The sequence below is a fragment of the Sciurus vulgaris genome (genome assembly GCF_902686455.1).
Source record: "Sciurus vulgaris genome assembly, chromosome: 3".
Lineage (NCBI taxonomy): Eukaryota > Metazoa > Chordata > Mammalia > Rodentia > Sciuridae > Sciurus > Sciurus vulgaris.
The window spans coordinates 155294256-155308915 of NC_136463.1; the positions used below are offsets into that span (position 1 = coordinate 155294256).

The following is a 14660-nucleotide window of genomic DNA, read 5'->3' on the forward strand; positions in this document are numbered from 1 at the left end:
TAACTAATTAGAACAAATAAAAAAAAAAAATCATGTCTCTAAAAAGCAGTTGCCATTAATGCTGTCCTAAGAATTTTTGGGTGACTTGGGAGACTGAGACAGGAAGATCACAAGTTCAAAGCCAGCCTCAGTGAAAAGTGAGGCGCAAGCAAGTCAGTGAGACCCTGTATCTAAATAAAATACAGAATAGGCCTGGGGATGTAGCTCAGTGGTTGAGTGCTCCTGAGTTCAATCCCCAGTACCCCCTAAAAGCCAAAAACCAAAACATCCTCAAACTGTACCAATACTTCATATTTTGACCAAAAGAAAAGATCTTAGGAAGAAGTGCAAAATACAGAATCAAATAACTGAAAAATGCTGAACAAACAGCATTATTAATATACAAAATATTTATATTACTGAACTCGAAACAGGTGATGTTCTTCATTCTTCATGTCTGTAAAACTTTGGAACCACAGAGCTGTTTTATTAAATCTAGTCTATGCCAGCTTCACAATACCAAAAAAATTTTGGTTAGCTTTGTTCTTTGATGCTTCATCAAAATTTTCTATTATCTGGAACATTGTCATTCTTTTTATCATTGTCTTCTGGTTTTGGTGATTTACTGTCCAACACCTGCTGTGGGAACTGTTCAGCTAACTTAACGGCTTGTTAAGCTGTCAGCACCAAGCTGACTTAATATTCCAGGAAGCATTTCTGTCATTGGTTTGACTTCTACATGACCAGTAATTGCAAAGGTATTAGCAGACAGGGAAGCTTTGGACTTTTGGATAGTTGAAATCAATAACTGTCCAATCATCTATAATCATGTTCACCTCTTCAATATAAACTATATTATTCACAGCTAGTTTTTTTTTTTTTTAAGAGAACTCTGAAGCTTTTTATCATCAGCTGTAGCTGTTCTGTGTACCAGCTCCTTTCTGTGAGCTGTGCCCTTGTCCCCTGTGCAGATCTGAGCCTGAAGTTTGGCTGTTTTCTTGCTTCATACTTTTGGTGTATCTGAATCAGGGAGGGTCCTCCAGCACCAGCTTGAGGCAAGAACAAGATCTATGGTGTCTTTTACAATTAATCTGTTTCTCTCTCCTCTCAGTTCAGGAAAGGAGAACTTGCAAGCTTTAATTGAGACTCAGAAAAGGTTTTTTTTGAATGAATGGATGACTTCCTGTGAGAGAGAATGTGGTAGGAGGAGAAATGGCAGAGTGGTGTTGAAAGACAGACACTGACTTTTGTCTATTTCTTAATAGTTTGGAGGTCTTGGGTACCATTGGATGTTGTCTATTCTAAGTTGTGTATTTCTAGTAGTGGTTGATGAAATACGTCAACTTATTTTTTGTCTGATAGCTTCCTCCCTCCCATCCTTTTGAGGTTCTGGAGATTGAACCCAGGGCCTTGCTCTTGCTAGGCAGGCACTCTACCGCTGTGCTACATCCCCAGGTCTGTCTGATAGTCTTTTGATTAACTTGCTAACTGAATTTGTATATGCTAAAATCCATCCTTTTCGATATACTACTGTATGAATTTTGATAAAAGAATACAATTGTGTAAATATAACTGCAGTCAAAATACAGACGATTTTGATCACTTCTGAGGTTTCCTCATATCTTTTGAAGTCATTCTCCTTTTTATCTAGGTAATAGAAATTGATTTGCTTTTACTTTTTTCAGACTGTCATATAAATGAGTTGGGTAGTACCTAGCCTTTTGAGTCTAACTTCATTCATGTAGCAGAACATACTTGTTGGATGTATCAGTAGTTAATTTCTTTTTATTGTTGAGTTGTACTTCATTATATGGATGCACCACATATTGTTTTTCTACTTGCCAGTTGAAGGATATTTGGGATTTGCATTTTGGGGCGATTATGAATAAAGCTGCTGTAAGCATTTGTATATAGTTGTGTGTGTGTGTAAACACTTAGAGTGGGGTTGTTGGGTCATATAGTAAGTATATGTTTAAAAGAAACTACCAGCCAGGTGTGATGGTGCACATTTGTAATCTCAGTGATTTGAGAGACTGAGGCAGGAGGATTGCAAGTTCGAGGCCAGCCTCAGCAACTTAGCAAGGCCCTATGCAGCTTAGTGAGATCTTGTCTCAAAATAAAGAGGGACTGAGGAATGTACCCTAGTGCTGGAGCACACATGGGTTCAGTCCCCAACAACCAATCAGTTTTCCAAAGTGACTTTTCACTAATATTTTGTTGAGGATTTTTACACCTGTGTTCCTGAGGTGTGTTGGTTTATAGTGTTCTGTTTTTGTAATGTCTTTGGTTTAGGCATCAGGGTAATCCTGGCTTCATAAAATGAGTTGAAAAGTATCCTTGTCCTCAACTGTTTTTTAGAAGAGATTTTTTGGCATTGATATTATCTCTTTCTTAATTTTAAGGTAGAATTTTCCCAGTGAAACCATCTTGGACTGGAATTTTCTTTGCTAGGAATTTTAAGATATCAAATCAGTTTAATAGATATAGGACTATTTAGACTCTATTTTTAGAGATTTGAACTTTGGTACATTTTGGTCTTTCAAGGAATTGGTTCATTTAGGTACATGAAGTTGTGGTAATTTCATTATTTTTCTTTTAACTGTTTTTTTTTTTTTTTTTTTTTGCGGGGCTGGGGATCGAACCCAGGGCCTTGTGCAAGCAAGGCAAACACTCTACTGACTGAGCTATCGCCCCAGCCCCCTATTTTTCTTTTAAAAAATATTTTTAGTTGTAGATGGACCCAGTACCGTTATATTATTTATTTATTTTTATGTGTTGCTGAGGATCGAACCCAGGGTCTTATGCATGTGAGACAAGTGCTCCCCCACTCAGCCCCAGCTCCAGCCCCAGCTCTCGTTATTCTTTTAATTAAATCTGTGAAATTTGTAGTGATATCTCCATCCTTCCTTTCATTCCTGTTGTTAGAAATTTGTAATTTTTTTTCTTGGTCAGTCTTGCTGTAGGTTTATCATTTTTATAGAACTTGTTGAAGAACCAGCTTTTGGTTTCATTAATTTCTTTAATATTTTGTCATTTCATGAATTTCTGCTCCTGTCTTTATTATATTCTTCCTCTCACTTGACTTGGGTTTAGATTTTTTTTTTTTTAATCCTAGCTTTTCAGATGGAAGTTTAAATTATTAATTTGAGGTCTTTATTTTTTATTTTTTGTTTTTTAAAATTTTTTTTTTAGAGATACATGACAGTAGAGTATATTTTGATATATTATACATACATGGAGCATAACTTCACATTCTTGTGGCTGTTGATGTGAAGTTAACATGGTTGTGTATACTTATGAACCCAGGAGAAATATGTCTGATTCCTTCTACTTTTCTTTCCTATTTCCATCTCCTCTCTTTTCCCTTTATTCCCCTTTGTATAATCCAGTGAATTTCTATTCTCCCCTCAACCCACCTTCTTGTGGGTTAGCATCTGCATATCAGAGAGAACATTTGGCCTTTAGTTTTGGGGTTTTTAAAAAAAATGTGTTTTTAATTGTCGATGAACCTTTATTTTATTTATTTATTTATATGCCATGCTGACAATAGAGCCCAGTGCCTCACACATGCTGGGCAAGCACTCTACCACTAAGCTGTATCTCCAGCCTTGGCCTTTGATTTTTGGGGATTGGCTTATTTCACTTAGCATGATAGTCTCCTGTTCCATCCATGTACTGGGAAATGCCATAATTTCATTCTTCTCTATGGCTGAGATATTGTTAAGGAATTCAGTTTCTAAATCAACATAGTGGAGATTTTGGTCTACTTTTTCTTCTAGTAGGCACAGGGTCTCTGGAGACCTTCTTTTCTAATAAGAACATGTAACACTATACATTATTTGCTAAGCAGTTGTTTAGATGCGCCCCAAAACTTGATATGTTGTATTTTCATTTTACTTTATTTAAAAATATTGTGTTTCCCTTGAGGCTGGTGTTTTGACCCACAGATTATTTAGAAGGGTCTTTTGTTCAATTTTCCAAATATGTGGTGATTTTCGAAGTAGCTCTTGTTTATTAATTGGATTCCATTTCAGAGAACATATATATGATCTCTTTTCTTATGACTCTTTAAAGGTTTGTTTTATGTACCAGGATGTGATACACTTCTACAGATGTTTCCTGTGCACTTGGGTGTTCTGCTCTTTTTGAATGGAGCATTCTAAGCCGAATTGATAGTGGTATTCAGGTCTTACGTATCTTTGCTGATTTTCTTTCTATTTGTTTTACCAATTACGGAGAGAGAAGTAATTTAATTCTTGAAATAAATTAGTTGATTTTTCTGTTTCTTCTTTCAGTTGTTAGGTTTTGCTTCTTGTGTTTTGAAGTTTTTAAAAAAATTTGTATTAACATTTAGTATTGTTATCTTTTTGGTGAATTAAACCTTTTACTGTGTCATTCTTTCTATCACTGGTAAATTTCCTTGTTCTAAGTCTACTTTGATAATAATATTTATAGTTTTATCCTTTCTATATTGTATTTAAAGGGCTGTCTTGTATACAGCATATAGCTAGCTAGATCTTTTGCAGTGCTGGGGATTGAATCCAGGGCCTTGTACTTGTGAGGCAAGCACTTTACCAACTGAACCTCTTTACCTCTAGCCACCCCCCCCCCCCCTTTTTTAAATCTAATCCTGACTGTCTCTTTTAATTAGCTATGGTTAGACCATTTACATTTAGTGAATTGTTGGTATGTTTGGACACAGGTTTGCTATTTTTTGTTTGTATTATTTTCCCTTCTTTTGTTCTAGTCTCTCCACTTTCCTACCTTTTTTGAATCATTTGACTATTTTTTAGTAATTTATTTTAATATACTTAATTTTTTTTTTTTTTTTTTTTTTTTTGGTACCAGGGGTTGAACCAAGGGTCTTAACCACAAGCCTCATCCCCAGCCTTTTTATTTTTTATTTGGAGACAGGATCTCACTAAATTGCTGAGACTGGCTTTGAACTTGAAATCCTCCTACCATAGCCTCCCAGTTCACTGGGATTACAGGTATATGTTCTGATTATTTTGACTGTATCTTACAAAAGATTTTTTTGTTGGTGGTTGTTATGGGTATTACAATATACATTTCTAACTTTCAATATTCTCTTTAAACTGATGTGAAATGTGGAAATCTTAGAAGCATATGTCTCTTTAGCCTCTTTCATGTATGTTATAGTGGTCATGTATATTACATCTTAATAGATTGAAAACCATATTAGCATTACAGTTTTTTTGTTTGGGTACTGGAGATTAAACCCAGGGGCACTTAATCATATCCCCAGTTTTTTTTTTTTTTTAATTGTAACAAATGGGATACATGTTGTTTCTGTTCGTACATGAAGTAAAGGCATACCATTTGTGTAATCATACATTTACATAGGATAATGGTGTTTGATTCATTGTTATTTTTTCCTCCCCCCCACCCCTCCCACCCCTCTTTTCCCTCTATACAGTCCCTCCTTCCTCCATTCTTGCCCCCTTCCCACCCCCCAATTTTTTTTTTTTTTTTTTGAAGAGACAAGGTCTTGCTAAGTTGGTCAGGCCCTTCCTAAGTTGCTGAGACTTGGTTTGAACTTGTGCTCTTCCTGCCTCAGCCTCCTGAGCCACGCATTACAATTTTTATTTCAACAGTCATTTTAATGTATTTAAGAGGAGAAAAATAATCTTTTATGTATTCATATATTTATTATTTCATTAACTCTTTTTATTCCTATAGTTCTAGTTTCCCTCTATCATTTTTACTGTGAAGACCCACATTTAATATTTGTTCGAGGATAGTCTGCTGCTGCTGAATTGTTTTCTTTGACCCAGGAATGTCTTCCTGATAGAATATTTTTAGTGGATATAGGGATCTCCACTTAATCTCACAGTCTTCAAAAATGTGATTTGTTGTCTTCTGGCATCTGTGATTTTTGATGAGAAATATATAGTCATTAGAATCATTTTTATAGGTTTTTTTCTCTGGCTACTTGAAGAATATTTTTCTTTTACCATTGATGTTCATAGCATGATTATTTGTGGGCATAAATTTAAATTCTTTGGGTTCACTGAGCATCTCAAATCTGTAAGTTTGTTTTTCATGAACTTTGGCAAGTTTTCAGTCATTCTTTTATTAATTTTTATCCCCTGTTCTATTTTTCACTCTTGTCCTTATGTGACTCCAGTGATATGAACCTTTTGATATTCTCCCACAGATCCCTGAGGCTTTTTCATTTTTTTTTTTCTATTCTTTTTCCACTCTTGTTCAGATTGGGTAATTTCTGTTGATCTATTTTTAAGTTTACTAGGTCTGTCTTCTGTCGTGTTCATTTTGTTGTTAAGCCCCTGCGATGATTTTTATTTTATTTTTTCCCTCACTTCTGTCCCCCCTTTGCCTGGGGCTGAGGATCAAACTCAGGGCCTTTGGTGTACTAAGCAAGTGCTCTTCCATTGAGCTAAATGACTAATCTTCAGTGATTTTTATTTTAATTACTATGCTTTTCAGCTCAATTTTATGTTTGGCTCTTTTTTTTTTTTTAAATAATTTCTATGTGAAAAGTTTTATCTTTTCATTAATTTCATATGTGTTTGCTCTTATTCCAGGGAACAGGCTATAATAGCTGCTTTAAGGTTTTTGATAATTCCAAAATCTTGAGTCATCTTAAGGTTGGCGTCTTTGCGTTTTTGAGTATTTTGACTCTTCTATTTCTCTAAAGAGCTCTATTAGAGAGATATGGAAAATGTTGATTTTTTTTTTTTCTTTTATCTGTCAATCTGGTAGAGTTCAAAGTATAGCATCATGCTATCTTTTGTGGGCTGTGGTTCTAATGTCAGTTTAGTTTTCAAAGTGGGTATTCCTTTTCCAGCTCCTCCTCCTCCATGATTTATCTTCAGGTTCTATTTCCCTGGAGTCCTTATCCTCATTCTCTTACTGAAAAGGCAGAGTTTTTAACCTTTATGCATTATCACTCATTTCCTACAACTGGGTCTGTCTCTAGGGTAGGATGGTGACAGCAAGGAGAGGAAGAAATAACCTGATACCTTCCTGCAGTCTTCTAATCACAGGGACTTTTTTTTACTGGTTGCTCTGTTCAGAAAGAAGTTTTGGGTACCACTGTGGTTACTGCTATAGGAATGTAGTTTTGTGACTGGTACTTGTCTTGGGCCAGGGCAAGAAGTACAGAAGAGAACTGGGATTCCACCTGCATCCTTCATCCTGCAGAGGGGTCCCTTTTCCAGTCTTGTATACAGAAAGTAAGTTCCTCCCCTCCTGTGCAGTTCTAAGATGCTGGCTGCCCTTGAATCTAGTCTAGCACATATAGAAAGGGGAAAACTTAAAGAATCACTTCCATATCAGTTCTTCAAGTTTTTATATTGTTCCCCAGTTTACTTGCTATTATTTATTTATTTTTTTGACTCTCCAGCAAACTTCTGTATATTCTGTGCAGTTTTTAGTGGTAATCAGTTCTAGAGATGTTTTTATTTGGTTCATATGAGCCAGAACTACAGGCATTTCTTCCTCTCCAAGTTTTAGTTTCAGAGACTTATTCGAAAGTCTGCCTATAATATGAAAAATGGTGAAACTACAGTTGGCATTTGTGGAATACCTTCTGGATGACAACTGTAATACTAAGTGGTTTGCATTAACTTAATTCTTGACCTGCTCTTGTGTATGGGTGTTATCACTATTTTAATGTTGAGGTTAATTTATTAGTGTTCACATGTCTGTTAAATGCTGGAACTAGTGTACAAACCTGGGCCTTTCAGACTCTCAGAGCCTTTTATTCATTTACTGTGCACAGAATTATATTTTTAGCTTCAGAGTAATGAAGAATTAGAAGCAGTCTTTTTATGTTTATAGTTTTATAACTTACTCTTTCCACTTAAAATGGTGGAGACAATTTCCATGTCAATAGGTGTACTTCAACATTTTTATTGCTAGATGGTATTGTTAGGTGTTTTTTGCTATTACAGATAGGTTACAGTGAATATTAAAAGTGAACTAGTTTACCTCATTTTCTTATTGGTACTAGAAATATTGAGTTCCATTGTGGTTTGAATATGATCAAAAATTAAAATTAAACTAAACTTTTGGGTCCTGAGTGTGCACTTGTGTTAGCTTTCTGTCACTATAACAAAATACCTAAGATAATTAACTTGTAAAGAACAAAAAAAATTGTCTCATAGTTTTGAAGATTGCAGTTTGTCATTGGCCCTGTTGCTTTTGGATCTGTGGTGAGACCACATCACTGCAGGATCACGGCAGAGGAAAACTCCTCACTTAATGGCTAGAAAGCAAGAGAATTAGGAGGCGGTTGGAATCCCAGAATATCCTTCAAGGTACACCCCAGTAATCTAAAGACCTGGGGGCTGGGGAGATAGCTCAGTCGGTAGAGCGCTTGCCTTGAGGCCCTGGGTTCAATCCCCAGCACCCCCCCCCCCCCCAAAAAAAAATCTAAAGACCTCCTACTAATAATCCCCACCTCTCAAAGGTATCACCACCTCCCGAGTGTCGCCCTGGTGGCAAGCCTTTAATACATGGGCCTTTAGGGCACATTCAGTATCCAAACTATACAGCAGCACTTACGCTAAGGATGCTCTGCTTTGTCACTTAACTGTGGGTAATTCCTTTTTTTTTTTTTTGGTACTGGGGATTGAACCCAGGGGCTCTCAGCTATGGAACCACATCCCCAGCCCTTTTTAATATTTTATTTAGAGGGAGGGTCTTGCTAAGTTTCAAAGGCCTCACTAAGTTGCTGAGACTGGCTTTGAACTTGAGATCCTCCTGCCTTAGCCTCCTGAGCCACTGGGATTACAGGTGTGTACCACCACATCCAGCTGTGGGTAATTTTTTTTTTGTTGTTTTGTTTTGTTTTGTTTGAGGAAAGGGTTAATTCTTCATAGTCTGTTTTATTCTGGGAAATAGTATTATTATTGGGCTATATTTTAGTAGAATTTTACTGGTTTTTATTGAAAAAGTCTTTTTCGTTAATAGGTAACATTGTTCCATTTGTGGTTTCTTCTAATATTCCCTAAGCAATTATGTATATTATGTATTCAGTACTTTGTTGGATTATTAAATTCATTATGACATGGACATGGGATATTGAGTACCAATCCCCGCCTCCCTTTTCAGAACTGGGAACCAAGGGTTGCTTTTACCATTGGGCCACATCTCTAGTCATTTTAAAATTTTCTTTAAATTTTGATACAGAGTCTCACTAAATTGTTCAGACTGACCTTGAACTTACTTTTGTTCCTGTCTTAGCCTCCCAAAATAGCTGGGATTACAGGTGTGTGCCATCATGCCTGATACTTTAATGTTTTTGTACACCAGAATTTTGTTGAGTTCACATATAACTGCTTTAATCCCTGTTAGATACTTTGAAAACATGCATGGATTCAAGGGTGTAAATATGGGTACAGCACTTCACGATTTCATCATTTCCAAAAAACAAAAGCATGTTGAACCACAGGCCCTATCAGTGAAATCCAGAAAACTATTTTTATATGCAAATAATATAATACATTTCCATTTGTGTATGTTTCCTATTCATTTTCACAAATAATGACTAATTATTCCATGATCTTTCTGTAAAGGTGGATGTCATTAACTCTGATAATTTAAGTACATTTAATTAATAATCTTTTTGAAAGTGTATGTTTTGACTCAAAGAACATTTTGATCCCCAAGTTTTGACTCTGTTCTTTTCACTGCTGTTGGCATGGGCAGTGGTACATGTTAGACAAAAAAATAAAAATGTTTGAAAGAATTGACTTGGCACCTTTGTAGAGAAGTCTGGAAGGTCTGTGAACTATTCAGTGATTTGTATAGCTAATGGTGTTTTGTGAATAATCAGCCCCAGAATTGGCATCAGGTCTAGGGTGAGGCAAGTGAGGCACTCACCCTGGATACAAACTACGGGGACACCAGAGAACTCAGCAATTGAGTTAAGTAGTATTTCATTGAAATATTCTGAAGTACAAAATTTTTCTGAAAACTTGGTAATAAGTTACCAAGTTTTTAAGTTAAGATCTGATAGAGTCAAGATTAAGTAAAGTAAGACATGCAAGTGTAGGATTGCATCCTGTCTTTAAATTTTTGATAGTTTATTCATTATGGATAATTTATATTGAGTTATTTATCTAGTTAATTTTGCACTCAGGATGAGTGCCTCACTTGCCTTATAGTGTTAATCCTGGTTCACTTACAAGACATGAATCTGCAGGAATTGCTTATGAATTTCTCCTTGAGTCAGTGTATTAACCACAAGTTTAGCAGCTTAAGATAATACCCATTAATTACTTCACAGTTATAAAGATAGGAGTGGAGGCAGGAAGGGGTCTTTACTTTATTCTCTCCTCAGGGTCTCACAGGTCAAAATCAAGTATTAGCTGGGTTGAGTTCTTGGCTGGAGACTTTTGGGAAGAATGTTCTTCTACAGATCCCTGAGATTGTAGGACTGAGATGCCTGTTTTTCTTTTGTGTTTTTTTTTTTGGTACCCGGAATTGAACCCAGGGGTGCTTAACCACTGAGCCATATCCCCAGTCCTTTTTTTTTATATTTTATTTTTATTTAGAGACAGGGTCTTGCTGAGTTGCTAAGAGCCTCACTAATCTGCTGAGACTGACTTTGAAGCAATCCTCCTGTCTCAGCCTCCTGAGTTGCTGGGATTACAGGCATGCATCACCGCACCTGGAGATGCCTGTATTCTTGCTGCATGTTAGCTAAGGTTCATTCTCAGCTCTTTGAGACTACTCTGAGCCCTTTTCCACATGATCCCCCAATTTTCAAAGCCAGCAATCGTGTGCCTCTCTGACTTGGTCTTCTGCAACCAGCCAGAGTGATTAGATTAGGCTCACCTGGGTAATCTTCCTTTTGTTTAATTTCCCACTAACTAATTAGTAACTTTATCTCTGCAAAATGTCTTTTGGCATTTGACATAATCATGGATGTGATATTGCATCAAATTCGTAGTCCAGGGGATTAGGACACAAAATCTTGAGAGACGATTTAAAAATTTTGCTTAGTACAATTAGTTAAGAAATCAGTGGAAGCTATCAGATGTGCCTATTTGGAATTAACCACTTATGTACCCACTCAGATGTACCTTTGTATTGACATATTACAAATAAAAACGTAAAAAATGCATAATGGTACATTTGTTATTGACTAAAATTTTATGGAAGGATAAATAGTCTTTATATAATTTGTGTCTGTACAATTTGCCCTGATAAATATGACAGTACTTGTTACAAAGGTAAAGTCTACTTTTGTGGGTGGTACTAGGGATTGAACCCAGCAACAGTCTACCTCTGAGCTACACCCTAAGCCCTTTTTTATTTTCAGACAGGGTTTTGCCAAGTTGATGAGGCGTTCCTCAAATTTACAATCCTCTTGCCTCAGCCTTCTGAGTCATTGGACTACAGGCATGTCCCGTTGCCCTGGCAGGAAAGCTTTTGATGATATTTGATCTACTGAGAGGATGTGATGATGTAAAAAAACATACTGGGTCTTCATTGTAAACTTCACATATAAAAAAGCAGTTGAATAGAAGGAAATTATTTTAGGAAAAAAAAACATGGAAATTGAAATAATTTACCTAGGGTTTTTAGAATACTAATAAAAAATAAGTTGACTTGATGGAGTTCTGCATTGTAAAAATATTATGTTGATAGCAGATTTGTTGGTATTATTCTTTAACACATACATACATACTGTGCATGTGCATATAACTCCAGGTGTGAGGATGAAAGGGGCAAAGACTTGAAGAATGGGAAGCTCACCTTCCATCTCAGTTTTTATTTTTATTTTTTTTCTTTTGTCTCCACATTTTTTATTCAATAGTTGTATACAATGGTGGGATTTGTTGTAACATATTTGTACATGCATGCAACAGAACAATACAATTTGACCAATACGATTCCCCGATATCTTTCCTTTCCCTTCCCTGTTTCCTTTATTCTACTGTTCTCCCTTCTATTTTCATGAGACCCTCCCACTGAACAGGTGTCTTTGAATTTGTCCCTCTTCTACTTTCCATTTCAGGCCTTCATTGCCTCACATCAACATTATTTCCAAAACTTCCTAGATTCAGTTTTTATTTTTAGTTGTATTTATTATGTAGTATATTCTGGAAAAATGTGTGATACTGCTTGTTTCCAGTAGTGGGTGGAAAGGGGTAGTGGATCACATATAACTTCCACACACTACTTTATTCACTTCTCATTTATTATTATTTTTAAACATTACCTTTCATTTTTGTAATAAAAAGGCTAATCAAAAATCTATTTGTATTATAGTAGTGATTTAAAATGGAGTAAAGTATCTTTTAAAAAGGATTAAAAGCAATAAAATTATAACAGCTCAGACTTGCTCTGGGACTCTATTTAGACTATTTTGGTAAGTTTTTATTTTTATAGTACTTCAGAAAAAACTTCATGTGTGTTTTCTCTGTTTTCATAAGATAGGTGATGGTATTCTGTTCTTGAATGTAGTTATTATGGTGAATTCAGTAGTTAGATCTGTGTGAACAGCTGTGTTATGGTGTCCAATGCAACTTTTTCTGATGTCTTAGGACAAATCTCAAGATAAACTTTAGCCATATGGCCTCCATAAGGTAGTTTAAGGGGCTAAACTAAAAAACACAAGTTGATTATCTAGTTAAAGAGGCATGCTCTCTGTGTTTATTTCTGCTAGGTTTCAGTTTTTTGAGGCCTTTGGGATCCGACTGGTAAGACATAATTGATAGGTGACATTGAACATGGTTGAACCACTGGAAAGAGCAGTGGAGGAAGTTTCAAAGTGAAGGCAGTATGGCAAAAGTACTATTAGAAGTAAAATCAAGTTGAGGCTGGTGTTGTGTGGCTCAGTGGTAGAGTGCTTGCCTGGCTTGTGTAAAGCACTGGGTTCTATCCTCAGCACCACATACAATAAATAAATGATGGTTTGGTGTCCATCTACAACTAAAATACAAATATATATGTGTATGTGTGTGTATGTGTGTGTATATGTATGTGTATATATATATATATAAATATGTAAAATCACTCTTAAGTCATTTGTGTGTGTATGGTCAAAACAACTAGGTTCTAAAATTTTGGGGGACATCACTGGTTACATCATTGTTCACAACTACCTTACATGTAAATTTCAGTTTTTCTAGAATCAAAACATTTAGAAAGTACCATTTTTAAATAATTCTGTTCTTTTTAAGGAATAATTACTAATCATTCTCTGATATAAGATTATTTCATATTTTTATTGGTGAATTATAATGGTACATAATGGGGGGATTCGTTATTACATTTTTATTTATTTTTATTGTAAACAAATGGGGTACAACTTGTTACTCTGTTTGTACCTGAAGTAGAGGCATACTATTTGTGTAATCATACATTTACATAGGATAATGGTGTTTGATACATTCTGTTATTTTTCCCTTCTCCCCCACCCCTCTTTTCCCTCTATACAGTCCCTCCTTCCTCCATTCTTGCCTCCCTCCCACCCCCCATTATGTATCATCATCCGCTTATCAGCAAGATCATTCATCCTTTGGTTTTTTGAGATTGGCTTATCTCACTTAGGGTGATATTCTTCAGTTTCATCCATTTGCCTGCAAATGCCATAATTTTATTATTCTTTATGGCTGAGTAATATTCCATTGTGTGTGTATGTATATATATATATATATATATATATATCACAGTTTCTTTATCCATTCATCAATTGAAGGGCATCTAGGTTGGTTCCACAATCTGGCTATTCTGAATTGAGCAGCTATGAACATTGATGTGGCTGTATCTCTGTAGTATGCTGATTTTAAGTCCTTTGGGTATAGGCCAAGGAGTGGGATAGTTGGGTCAATGGTGGGTCCATTCCAAGTTTTCTAAGGAATCTCCACACTGCTTTCCAGAGTGGCTGCACTAATTTGCAGTCCCACCAGCAATGTATGAGTGTACCTTTTCTCCCACATCCTCTCCAACACCCGTTGTTGCTTGTATTCTTGATAATCGCCATTCTCATTGGGGTGAGATAGAATCTTAGTGTAGTTTTGATTTGCATTTCTCTTATTACTAGAGAGGTTGAACATTTTTTCATATATCTGTTGATTGCTTGTACATCTTCTTCTGTGAAGTGTCTGTTCATTTCCTTAGCCCATTTGTTGATTGGATTGTTTGTATTCTTGGTGTAGTTTTTTGAGTTCTTTATAGATTCTGGAAATTAGTGCTCTATCTGAAGTATGAGTGGCAAAAATTTCCTCCCGCTCTGTAGGCTCTCTCTTCACATTGCTAATAGTTTCCTTTGCCGAGAGAAACCTTTTTAGTTTCGTTGTTACATATTCATACATGCAGGGCATGTGACAATACACTACCCAGTATCATTTCCCAGTTTTTCCCCTTTCTCTTCACACCTGGTCCCTTTTCTTTTTCCTGCTAATTTCTCTTTGATTTTCATGCAGCCACCCTCAAGTTTTCATAAGGATTTATTTAAAAGAACATTAAAAAATGTTTTTGTTTGTTTTAGTTGTAGATGGACACGGTCCCTTTATTTTATTTATTTATGTATGTGGTGCTGAGGATTGAACCCAGTGCCTCATGTATGTGAGGCAAGCGCTCCACCACTAAGCCACAAACTCAGCCCCTTAATAGAAAATTTTAAAAAGTAATACAGGGCAGTAGTTTTGGGATAGATTGTCTTTATTTTCTGGCTCAGT

General features: G+C 35.9%; 1 protein-coding gene and 1 pseudogene across 2 annotated transcripts in view; one reads left to right on the forward strand and one right to left on the reverse strand.

Annotated features, from left to right (window-relative positions):
- Positions 1–14660, forward strand: part of FAM117B (family with sequence similarity 117 member B) — a 125063-nt gene that overhangs the window by 14610 nt on the left and 95793 nt on the right. The window lies entirely within an intron of this gene.
- Positions 480–986, reverse strand: LOC306658176 (transcription factor BTF3 homolog 4-like; annotated as a pseudogene). The gene has a single exon. The product of its transcript is annotated as a transcription factor BTF3 homolog 4-like (transcript).